This window comes from Borostomias antarcticus, assembly GCF_949987555.1.
Source record: "Borostomias antarcticus genome assembly, contig: scaffold_87, whole genome shotgun sequence".
Taxonomy (NCBI): domain Eukaryota; kingdom Metazoa; phylum Chordata; class Actinopteri; order Stomiiformes; family Stomiidae; genus Borostomias; species Borostomias antarcticus.
In genome coordinates this window covers 727,990-740,495 of record NW_028175783.1, presented here as the reverse complement: position 1 = coordinate 740,495, position 12,506 = coordinate 727,990, and the positions used below count along the sequence as shown (strand labels likewise).

General features: G+C 40.8%; 1 long non-coding RNA gene across 1 annotated transcript; it reads left to right on the top strand.

Annotated features, from left to right (window-relative positions):
• Nucleotides 1–2,340: 2,340 nt before the first annotated feature.
• Nucleotides 2,341–5,130, top strand: LOC311329212. Its single transcript, XR_014631288.1, has 5 exons — nt 2,341–2,413; nt 2,820–2,917; nt 4,356–4,490; nt 4,801–4,955; nt 5,048–5,130. It is a non-coding gene; the product is annotated as an uncharacterized lncRNA (long non-coding RNA).
• Nucleotides 5,131–12,506: the final 7,376 nt, after the last annotated feature.

The following is a 12,506-nucleotide window of genomic DNA, read 5'->3' as shown; positions in this document are numbered from 1 at the left end:
TAACTTTTGAATCGAAAGTCGTAGAGCCTCGCAGATGGGCTCATTCGATTCCTCATCAAATTCTACAGTTAGCAGTCCCCTATGCAGATAAATTTGCTGTACGAGCTTCCGTTTCCGAGATATTTGACAAAAACCGTATCATGTTAACTTATCAAAACCACTAGAGGGCGCCTCGCCACGTTACATCTCCCATTGCTTTTATGATGTCATAGTAGACGTTGCTGACGCAGACACTTAAACAGTCAGTGATCCATTCCATCTCATCAGAGTAGCTAGTGACTTCTGGATCTGACACACTGACTTAGAGAAAACAAGTAAGTCCATAATGGGGATAAACTTTAGAGTAAGAATTTTCTACAATTATTCTGTATTCATTCTTTGACAAAAACACCCCCAATTGAAGACAGAATAGAGTACATATTGCTCTCTGAGCTTTGTTTAACCAAGTTGTCATATAAATGATGTGTTGATACTGGTTGATTAGAGGACTAGCAGTGATGGCAACTCACAGGCTCAAAAGGCTATAACTTTTGAATCGAAAGTCGTAGAGCCTCGCAGATGGGCTCATTCGATTCCTCATCAAATTCTACAGTTAGCAGTCCCCTATGCAGGTAAATTTGCTGTACGAGCTTCGGTTTCCGAGATATTTGACAAACACCAAACAGATAAGAAAAATGATGTGGCTCAAAAGGCTATAACTTTTGAATCGAAAGTCGTAGAGCCTCGCAGATGGGCTCATTCGATTCCTCATCAAATTCTACAGTTAGCAGTCCCCTATGCAGATAAATTTGCTGTACGAGCTTCCGTTTCCGAGATATTTGACAAAAACCGTACAGATATGCAAAATGATGTGTCAAATGTCCTTGAAATCGGACAAAAACCGTACAGATATGAAAATGATGTGGTTCAAACGGCTATAACTTTTGAATCGAAAGTCCTAGAGCCTCGCAGATGGGCTCATTCGATTCCTCATCAAATTCTACAGTTAGCAGTCCCCTATGCAGATAAATTTGCTGTACGAGCTTCCGTTTCCGAGATATTTGACAAAAACCGTACAGATATGAAAAATGATGTGTCAAATGTCCTTGAAATCGGACAAAAACCGTACAGATATGAAAATGATGTGGTTCAAACGGCTATAACTTTTGAATCGAAAGTCGTAGAGCCTCGCAGATGGGCTCATTCGATTCCTCATCAAATTCTACAGTTAGCAGTCCCCTATGCAGATAAATTTGCTGTACGAGCTTCCGTTTCCGAGATATTTGACAAAAACCGTACAGATATGCAAAATGATGTGTCAAATGTCCTTGAAATCGGACAAAAACCGTACAGATATGAAAATGATGTGGTTCAAATGGCTATAACTTTTGAATCGAAAGTCGTAGAGCCTCGCAGATGGGCTCATTCGATTCCTCATCAAATTCTACAGTTAGCAGTCCCCTATGCAGATAAATTTGCTGTACGAGCTTCCGTTTCCGAGATATTTGACAAAAACCGTACAGATATGCAAAATGATGTGTCAAATGTCCTTGAAATCGGACAAAAACTGTACAGATATGAAAATGATGTGGTTCAAACGGATATAACTTTTGAATCGAAAGTCGTAGAGCCTCGCAGATGGGCTCATTCGATTCCTCATCAAATTCTACAGTTAGCAGTCCCCTATGCAGATACATTTGCTGTACGAGCTTCCGTTTCCGAGATATTTGACAAAAACCGTACAGATATGCAAAATGATGTGTCAAATGTCCTTGAAATCGGACAAAAACCGTACAGATATGAAAATGATGTGGTTCAAACGGATATAACTTTTGAATCGAAAGTCGTAGAGCCTCGCAGATGGGCTCATTCGATTCCTCATCAAATTCTACAGTTAGCAGTCCCCTACTCAGCAAAAACTGGAGTGTTGAAATTCCAGGGTTGAATATTTCAGAGTTGATTTAAACTCCCAGAGTGTTATTTCAACACATTCTGATTTAAATGGTGTTTATTGTTGGAGTTATTTGACAGAGTTGATCACATCAGTGAGATTTCAACTCACAGAGTGTTACTTTAACACTTTCTGATTTAAATGTCTTTTAGTGTGGGAGTTATTTGACAGAGTTGATCACATCAGTGTGATTTCAACTCACAGAGTGTTACTTTAACACTTTCTGATTTAAATGTATTTTAGTGTTGGAGTTATTTGACAGAGTTGATCATATCAGTGTGATTTCAACTCCATGGAGATGTAATTGAGTGGTTATGAGTTGACCTCGACTCCCAGGGTGTTATTCTGATTGGACAGAGTTGATCACGTGGTGTACCCAACTGTTCAACAGCGCGCGCCTTTCTTTCACTTCAGTTCGTGCTTGAGCCATTTTCATCTTCCATGCATGGTGCAACCGCTAACGTCGTGGAAGTGCAATTACCGGTGAGTTAACTTATTAAAACAATTATAATTTGGTGCTTTGTGTAGGTTACAATACAATGAAACATCTATGGGGTGCTATACTTTACAACGTTGTTAATTGGCCCAGGTCATCGACCAGAATTAATTAACTTAGCTGAGCGAGCTAGCTAGCTAACTAGCTAACGTTAGCTAGGTAATGTTAGCAAATGTCTCCAGTCCAATTTAATGGATTTAGCAATTTGCATGGAAAACACAGCTTGTTTCTTTTTCCATATAAAACTGTTCCAGGCTGGAGAAACAGACTGAAAATCCGTTTGTAATCATAGTAACAGTCTAGATTAGCTAGCTACACTCCGACCTTGTGTCTGGGTCTAGATAACTTGGCTAGCATTCATTTTAATTTGTCGAACTTTCTTGCATTTCTGAGGAAAATGCTGGTCCAGGTGAAGTGCGGCCAATGTCAGAAGTATGTGAAGTTGGATGTTGAAGATGGACGGTTTGACTTCAAGCAATTCAATGAAAATGGTAATGTTAGCTAACTTTAAACATTGTTTAGGCTAGCTGTTTCAGGTTTAAATATTTCAGAGTTGATTTCAACTCCCAGAGTGTTATTTCAACACATTCTGATTTAAATGTTGTTTAGCGTTGGAGTTCTTTGACAAGAGTTGATCACATCAGTGTGATTTCAACTCCCAGTGTTATTTTAACACTTTCTGATTTAAATGGCTTTTAGTGTTGGAGTTATTTGACAAGAGTGTATCATGTGATGACTCCTGGCTCCCTGTTGGGGGTTGGCTTGGTGTGTTCTATGTCCTACTGGTGGTGATTGGAGAGGTTGTGCACCTGTGATTGCAACCAGCTGCACCTGTGGCAGGGGTGCCATAACTGTTAAAAGACCATAACTCCCAGCCCTCGCTCTCTTCCCCCTCCAGAGCATTTTGATTGTTTGTTTGATTTCACACCATATAACACCCACACCCACCATACTGTTTTCACTACATCCATGCACTGCTAAACGCTACTGATTCTCATTAACATGCCATCTTGAGTATTTGTAATTTAGCTTAGTATAGGTTAAATAAATATTCTTAACTTGCCTTGGTTGTGCGACTCCCCACTTTGTTACGGCCCAGCTTGTTACAGGACCGCAACAAATGGGGAGTCGCACAACCAAGGCACGTTTTAAGAATATTTATTTAACCTATACTTAGCTCAATTACAAATACTAAAGATGAGTTGTGTTAATGAGAATCAGTAGTGTTGAGCAGTGCATGGATGTAGTGAAAACGGTATGGTGGGTGTGGGTGTTGTATGGCGTGAAATCAAATGATCAACAACCAAAATGCTCTGGAGGGGGAAGAGAGGGAGGACTGGGAGTTCAGAGGCCTCACTCATAATGGCCGTCCGCTCTTTTCTCCGCAAAGGTGTTGTCCCGAATTCTCACTCCCTGCAGATTTGCACTCCCCTCCACGATTCCTCCGGAGGTAGCTTGCGGGGCTATGGTGCGTGGTGGCTCCGGGAAATGCCCCTACCGCCTCACACACCTACACCAGGCACCTTAGCCCCGCAAGCTACCTCCAGAAACGTCAGGTGCAGTGGAGGGGAGTGGAAATCTGCGGGGAGTGAGAATTCGGCACAACACGTAGAGAAAAAAGGGAACGGCTGTTGTGAGTGACGCCTCTGGTCTCTTAACAGCTATGGCACGTCCTCCACAGGTGCGCAACCTCTCCAATCACCACCTGTAGGACACAGAACACACCAAGCCAACCTCCAGCAGGGAGCCGGGAGTAGTCAAAATCACATCAGTGTGAGCAGATTGTGAGGGACAATTCTCTTGGTCTGTTTAATAATTATATAATGGTGGATGTATTTAAGGTGAATAGTCATTTGCTGTGAGACAAGAAACAGTGTTGACCTTAAAAGCATCTTCAGTTTAATCTCACTCTAGTCCCATCTTTTCCAGTTATCGAGAGATTTTGCCTGCCACCTGATGCAAACGTTACATACAAGGATGCATCAGGGACAGAAGTTGATGATGAGATATTCAGTGACCTCGTTGGTCAAGGCAATGTGGTATTGACAGTTTTCTCAGATGAAGGTGAGGTTTAAAGGCAGATATAATGATGGATGAATGAAGTGATGTCCGCACACCAGATTTGGGTTCCCAACGTGAATTTATGTGGCTGTCTGACATATTGCCCGAATGTTACCCTTTTGACTCGGCGTCAGTATATTCACTTTGAGAGCTCAGATCTGGTGAGCGACATCACTTTATTACTGAAATTGTCTTCTGTCCAGAACTCTGCCACAGTGTCTGGATGTGCGTGCCTCTATGCTTTTTTAGGTATATTCAAGCACTCTACAAACTACTGAATCAAATTATTAAGCTAAGATTTTTTCTGTTTTAGAATTTTCTGGTCCAAGCACCCCTGCTTCTGAGATGTCTGAGATGTCTGACTCAAGCTTCAGCTCAAATGCATCAACTGCAATCCTTGAAATCGAAGAGGTCCCTAGCAAGAGACAAAGGATTGAGGATACACCTGGAGCAATGCCTGCTAAACGGGTATAAAGATTTGATTCTAATGGGTTCCTTTACATTTTTTCATTCTTAGCCCATAGAAAAGTTAACCATGTTTTGTTTTTGCTTTTCATTAGATGGTTGAAGCAGTGCTAAGAGGCAAGTCTGGTGGTGAAGAAGTACTACAGGAGTACCAAAGAACAGAAACCTTAAAAGATGGCACAAGATGCCGAATGGTTAACATCCTGGTGGCTCATATGACTGATACTCATGGGTATGTGTGTTTCTTCATGTTCTTGTTTGCACCAAAACCCAATACTAGAAGGTTCAGTGAAATTTGACTCTGTAGCGGTACATACTAGGAATGTGGGAAATGGGGCTAGATGTCCAAAATAGCGAACTAACCCTTTAAATTTGATTTAATATCTCCTCTCAGTTGCCTCCCCACCAAAGCAACCAGAGAACATTATGCTCTTGGTATAGTGACACTGTTCCCTTCCCTCAAGGATCCATATTCAAAGAAAGGATATGTAAGTCATTATTGTTTGCATGACACTACTTGCATGATGTGACATGAAGCTGTGTGCATCACACTGGCGTTTGAATTATCTGACTTCTTATGAGCGAAGTTTAACAATGTATTAATTTATTTACATTTCAGGAACACTTCTATGATGCTGCAAGCCACACAGGATTCCTTTCTTGGCGTCTGAAAACCGTCAGCAGAATCGTCAATCATCTGCACTGCCAAGCAGCTCTACTGACCTTCCTTCAGGAGGTATAAGAAGAAGAAAATCCATACACAATAGCTCCTTTCTCAATGTAATCTAGTGACATTTCAAGCCACTGCTCTTCGAACAATGTTTTTTTTTAATCCAGCACCTGCCTGTGCTAAACTTTTTACTCTTTCTTTATCCAGGAGGCCCAACTTCCCAGAGGGCTGGGAAGAGCAACTTGGAAGAGCAACTTGATGGAGATGCTTGCAAAGAGGCCATGTCTTTACTCAACCATACCGCTGACAACTCCCTGATTTTCCAGAAGATGAGAGAGACCTTTCAGCACCGCCAGAAGCTTGTTAATGACCCAGGCAAAGGTGTTGATGTCCTCTCCCTTTTCCCAAGATTCCTGGATACAAAAGGGCTGGTACGTTTGAAATGCGATCTTTAGAATACTGCTACATTTGAAAGTAGTTCCTATTATTTATTATAGCGTTTTTCATGATACGGAAAATGCTTAAAATAAAGTGAGGGGGGTACAGAGGGTGAGGGGGAAGGGAGCCAACCTCATCACAAACCGAAACTACTACACAGCAATTTAATGTCATCTTTCTTAAAGGTGGAGCAAGACTTCACTCTCCTGTTTGGAGATGAGACCGCCTCCCAGCTGTTTCAGAAATGGGATGTGCTCTTCAAGCCATGCATCATCAAAGAGGCGTCACAGCTCACTTCCACACCAGAGTTGCAGCGCTTGGTGCAGTCAGCAGAAAGTCCCCCAGGAAGTGACCTTGATGATGCAACAAGTAAGTTGTATTTATTTAGCTTGTTGTTAACCATCGAACAGAACCAAAAACATCACCTGCCCCCAGATTTAATACCTCTGTTCTATCTATTCTTGTGACTCTTGTCCTCAGCTTACGACCCAGAAATGGCCTCTCTGTTGTTGCTGTTGCATCTCCTTCCACCACCACCAGGGGGACCGAAGTCTCCAAAAGTCTCTGCCTCTGATGCATTTGAGAGACTTTTATTCTTTCACAAGGTAATATTTATTATTTGGGATGACTGTTTAAATAATCACTTCTAATCTTTGCAAATCCAGAATGACGAGTGGATTGGTTAAACTCACTCCGCTTTGCCAAGGGAGCCAGCTCTCTTGGCACAGTTGGTAGAGTAGCTTGACCATTGACATGTCCGTGTCTGCATGCGTGTCTGACTCTGCCCCTGGGCAAGGCCTTTACAAGGGTTACAGCTGCACATTATTCTTGTCTAATGTTCATTTTCCTTATGTCAACCCTAGTCATGCTGCAGTTTGGACGAGCACCTCCAGAACCAGCCTGGTCGGCAGCCGTACCTCCTTGCGGTTGGGCGTCAGAAGAGCAAGATTGACTGCTTCTACATCGCCATGGATAAGCACCTCATCCCATGCCAGGCAAACCGCTCGCTCGGGGCATTTGATGAACTTTTCAAAGTTCACTTTGTGTTTAACGTGTCTTACGATGCTGCCCTTGTTAGCTTCTACACATTCTTGCAGACAACGGTGTACAACATAGATGTGGGAAAAATGAAGGAGACACCCAGAGTCAGGGAGCTGAGAGCCAGATTCCTTAACCAATATGTGCTTGCATCCTTTGACTAGACAATGCTGATTTGTTTCCTGTGTCAGAATGTGTATCCCAGCAGTCAGCAGTTGATTTCACATTTAAGAGTCCAACATGGTTACTATCCTGGACCAAAGTTCAAATTATTTTGCGCTCAGCAAGGCTGTAGGCATCAGTTTCTAACATATGCAGGTTTTCGGAAGCACCTTAATGGAGTTCATAGCAATGTACAGCAAATGTCTCAAACTTTATCTGTTGCGGGTTCCAGTGAGCCAGCTGGAATGTCATCTCAGGCAGATGTTCTGATGGACGAAATAAATCCCCCAAGTCAGTGTAGCTCTTCCAGTCTTGATTCAGACTCAGGAATTAGTAAGGATCCAACCAAAGACATGTGTGCATCAATCGTGGCCAAATTACAGGGGAGTGGGATTTCCAACAGTTTGGTATCCTCCATTGTAGGGGATTTGGAGGAACTAACAAGCGAGCTTCGCTCACAAGCAAAGCAGACAGTTATATCCATTTTGCCTGCAACTGACCTCAATATACCTGCAATAAATGCATCTTTAGGCAAATTTGAAAACCCATTCACAGATTTGAATACAGAATGGAAACGAAATAAATATTTCAGCCAAAAGTGGTCAGTTGTAGAGCCAGTACAAATAACTCTGGGGGTGAGATATGACAGCAGACATAATAAGAAAACTGGTACTTATGATCAGCTGCCTGTGAAGGACACTTTCATATATGTGCCAATAAAAGAAACACTAGAGTTTATGTGCAAAAATCCAGACATTTGTGTTTTACTCAAGAGAGAGTGTAGATCGGAGCCTGACACTTACACCGACTTCTGTGATGGCAGTTATTTTAAAACCCACCCATTGTTTACAGCTAAAAGAGACACATTACAAATTCAGTTATACTATGATGATTTTGAAACGGCAAATCCCCTTGGCTCGAAATGTGGAATTCACAAAATAGGCGCTCTGTATTTTATTTTAAGAAATTTCCCCCCAAAATTTAATTCGGTTTTGATGAACATTCATTTGGTATCACTTTTTCATGTACAAGATCTCCAGAAGTATGGCTTTGATGTTATATTGGAACCATTGATAAATGACATTAAAAGTCTAGAGAGCCATGGTATACGTCTTCCATTTTCTGATGAGCAAGTATACGGTACAATCGCTCAGATCACAGGAGATAATCTAGGGATGCACAGTATTCTTGGTTTTAATGAGTCATTCAGTGGCCATTATTTTTGTCGCCTTTGTTTACTTGAGAAGAGTGATACTCAAACAGTATACAGTGAGGATGATCCTAAAGTGATCCTTCGTGGAAAAGATGTGTTTGAAATGCATTGCCAGTCTCTCCAGGAAAACCCCCAACTGAAGTCAGTCTATGGTTTGAAAAGATACTCTACACTTAATTCATTGACATATTTCCATGTGAGTAGTAACTATTCATTTGATATAATGCATGATCTTCTTGAGGGCGTGGCTCAGTACGAGATTAAGTTGCTTTTTGGATATCTCACAGAACACTTTCTATCAGAACAGGACTTGCTTTCTAGGATTTATTCTTTTGATTATGGATTTTTGGAACGAAAAAACCGCCCGACAAAGATTATCTTGGAGAGTGCTGGCAATGGCATTGGTTTGAATTCTATTCAGACACTGTGTCTAGTGAAAAACATTCCATTGTTGTTTGGTGACATTATTCCTGCAGGAAACAAACACTGGACTTTGCTACTGTTGTTACTTCAGATAATGAACATTGTTTTCTCACCTTCTCTCACTAGTGGTATGACAACATATTTAAAGCATTTGATTGCAGAGCACCACACACTGTTCAAGTACCTGTATCCACACAGAAGCTTAATACCCAAGCATCACTTTATGATTCATTACCCGTCGTCTATTAGAAAGATTGGCCCGTTGGTACATATGTGGTGCATGAGGTTTGAGGCCAAACATAAGGTATTTAAAGATTACTTCAAAAATTTCAAAAACATAACCAAATCTCTGGCGAAAAAGCATCAGATGGCCATTGCCTATCACTGGGAAACGTTCAACCTCAAACAGAAAGAGTATGGGCCAATTAAACCCTTTTCCCTCAGAGGTGAAAATGTTGTCGTCAATGAACATTTTGAGATGATGTCCTCAAAAGAGCTTTTCTCTTCTACTTGGGTTAAAGCTGATGGTGTTGAGTATAAAGCTGGACTTGTAATTTGCAGTGCAATGGAGAAAGACATGCCTGTCTTTGGTCAAATAAGTGAAATACTTTTAGTTGAAGAGCATGTTTATTTTTTTATGAACAAGTTATTCACAGAGAACTTTGACGAGCATCATCATGCATTCAGAGTATCACGAAGTGAGGAAAATTGTATAGTTGCATTGGCTGAACTCAAATTTTATACACCGTTTGATGTTCAGAGCTCACAGTGTGTCCGATGTGAGTTTGTATGTTATACCATCATTTACAATGTTTTGAGTGAATGAGTGAAAGACTCTTGACTGACTGCATTTTGAGAAGCCTGAATAAATTCAGTTAAACTCAGAGCAGTGTTGTGTCTAATCCTTTAACTCTGGTAAAGAGTAAATCATAACTCAGAGCAGTGTTATGTGTCTAATCCTGCAGTGTTATTTTAACTCTGGTAAAGAGTAAATCATAACTCAGAGCAGTGTTATGTGTCTAATCCTGTAGTGTTATTTTAACTCTGGTAAAGAGTAAATCATAACTCAGAGCAGTGTTATGTGTCTAATCCTGTAGTGTTATTTTAACTCTGGTAAAGAGTAAATCATAACTCAGAGCAGTGTTATGTGTCTACTCCTGTAGTGTTATTTTAACTCTGGTAAAGAGTAAATCATAACTCAGAGCAGTGTTATGTGTCTAATCCTGTAGTGTTATTTTAACTCTGGTAAAGAGTAAATCATAACTCAGAGCAGTGTTATGTGTCTACTCCTGTAGTGTTATTTTAACTCTTACCCTGTAGTGTTATTTTAACTCTGGTAAAGAGTCAAACCTTTAACTCAGAGACACTGGCACTTTAACTCTGGTAAAGGGTGAAAGAAGGAACTCTTGACATGGTGTTAAATGTTTAACTATTTTGAAAGTGTTGATTTGACTCAGGTGAGTGTGGAGCTATATAAACCCTGAAAAAGTGTTGAAATTGACTCTGTAAGAGTTAATTCAACACTGGACTTTTTGCTGTGTATGCAGATAAATTTGCTGTACGAGCTTCCGTTTCCGAGATATTTGACAAAAACCGTATCATGTTAACTTATCAAAACCACTAGAGGGCGCCTCGCACCGTTACATCTCCCATTGCTTTTATGATGTCATAGTAGACGTTGCTGACGCAGACACTTAAACAGTCAGTGATCCATTCCATCTCATCAGAGTAGCTAGTGACTTCTGGATCTGACACACTGACTTAGAGAAAACAAGTAAGTCCATAATGGGGATAAACTTTAGAGTAAGAATTTTCTACAATTATTCTGTATTCATTCTTTGACAAAAACACCCCCAATTGAAGACAGAATAGAGTACATATTGCTCTCTGAGCTTTGTTTAACCAAGTTGTCATATAAATGATGTGTTGATACTGGTTGATTAGAGGACTAGCAGTGATGGCAACTCACAGGCTCAAAAGGCTATAACTTTTGAATCGAAAGTCGTAGAGCCTCGCAGATGGGCTCATTCGATTCCTCATCAAATTCTACAGTTAGCAGTCCCCTACGCAGGTAAATTTGCTGTACGAGCTTCGGTTTCCGAGATATTTGACAAACACCAAACAGATAAGAAAAATGATGTGGCTCAAAAGGCTATAACTTTTGAATCGAAAGTCGTAGAGCCTCGCAGATGGGCTCATTCGATTCCTCATCAAATTCTACAGTTAGCAGTCCCCTATGCAGATAAATTTGCTGTACGAGCTTCCGTTTCCGAGATATTTGACAAAAACCGTACAGATATGCAAAATGATGTGTCAAATGTCCTTGAAATCGGACAAAAACCGTACAGATATGAAAATGATGTGGTTCAAACGGCTATAACTTTTGAATCGAAAGTCCTAGAGCCTCGCAGATGGGCTCATTCGATTCCTCATCAAATTCTACAGTTAGCAGTCCCCTATGCAGATAAATTTGCTGTACGAGCTTCCGTTTCCGAGATATTTGACAAAAACCGTACAGATATGCAAAATGATGTGTCAAATGTCCTTGAAATCGGACAAAAACCGTACAGATATGAAAATGATGTGGTTCAAACGGCTATAACTTTTGAATCGAAAGTCGTAGAGCCTCGCAGATGGGCTCATTCGATTCCTCATCAAATTCTACAGTTAGCAGTCCCCTATGCAGATAAATTTGCTGTACGAGCTTCCGTTTCCGAGATATTTGACAAAAACCGTACAGATATGCAAAATGATGTGTCAAATGTCCTTGAAATCGGACAAAAACCGTACAGATATGAAAATGATGTGGTTCAAACGGCTATAACTTTTGAATCGAAAGTCGTAGAGCCTCGCAGATGGGCTCATTCGATTCCTCATCAAATTCTACAGTTAGCAGTCCCCTATGCAGATAAATTTGCTGTACGAGCTTCCGTTTCCGAGATATTTGACAAAAACCGTACAGATATGCAAAATGATGTGTCAAATGTCCTTGAAATCGGACAAAAACCGTACAGATATGAAAATGATGTGGTTCAAACGGCTATAACTTTTGAATCGAAAGTCGTAGAGCCTCGCAGATGGGCTCATTCGATTCCTCATCAAATTCTACAGTTAGCAGTCCCCTATGCAGATAAATTTGCTGTACGAGCTTCCGTTTCCGAGATATTTGACAAAAACCGTACAGATATGCAAAATGATGTGTCAAATGTCCTTGAAATCGGACAAAAACCGTACAGATATGAAAATGATGTGGTTCAAATGGCTATAACTTTTGAATCGAAAGTCGTAGAGCCTCGCAGATGGGCTCATTCGATTCCTCATCAAATTCTACAGTTAGCAGTCCCCTATGCAGATAAATTTGCTGTACGAGCTTCCGTTTCCGAGATATTTGACAAAAACCGTACAGATATGCAAAATGATGTGTCAAATGTCCTTGAAATCGGACAAAAACTGTACAGATATGAAAATGATGTGGTTCAAACGGATATAACTTTTGAATCGAAAGTCGTAGAGCCTCGCAGATGGGCTCATTCGATTCCTCATCAAATTCTACAGTTAGCAGTCCCCTATGCAGATACATTTGCTGTACGAGCTTCCGTTTCCGAGATAT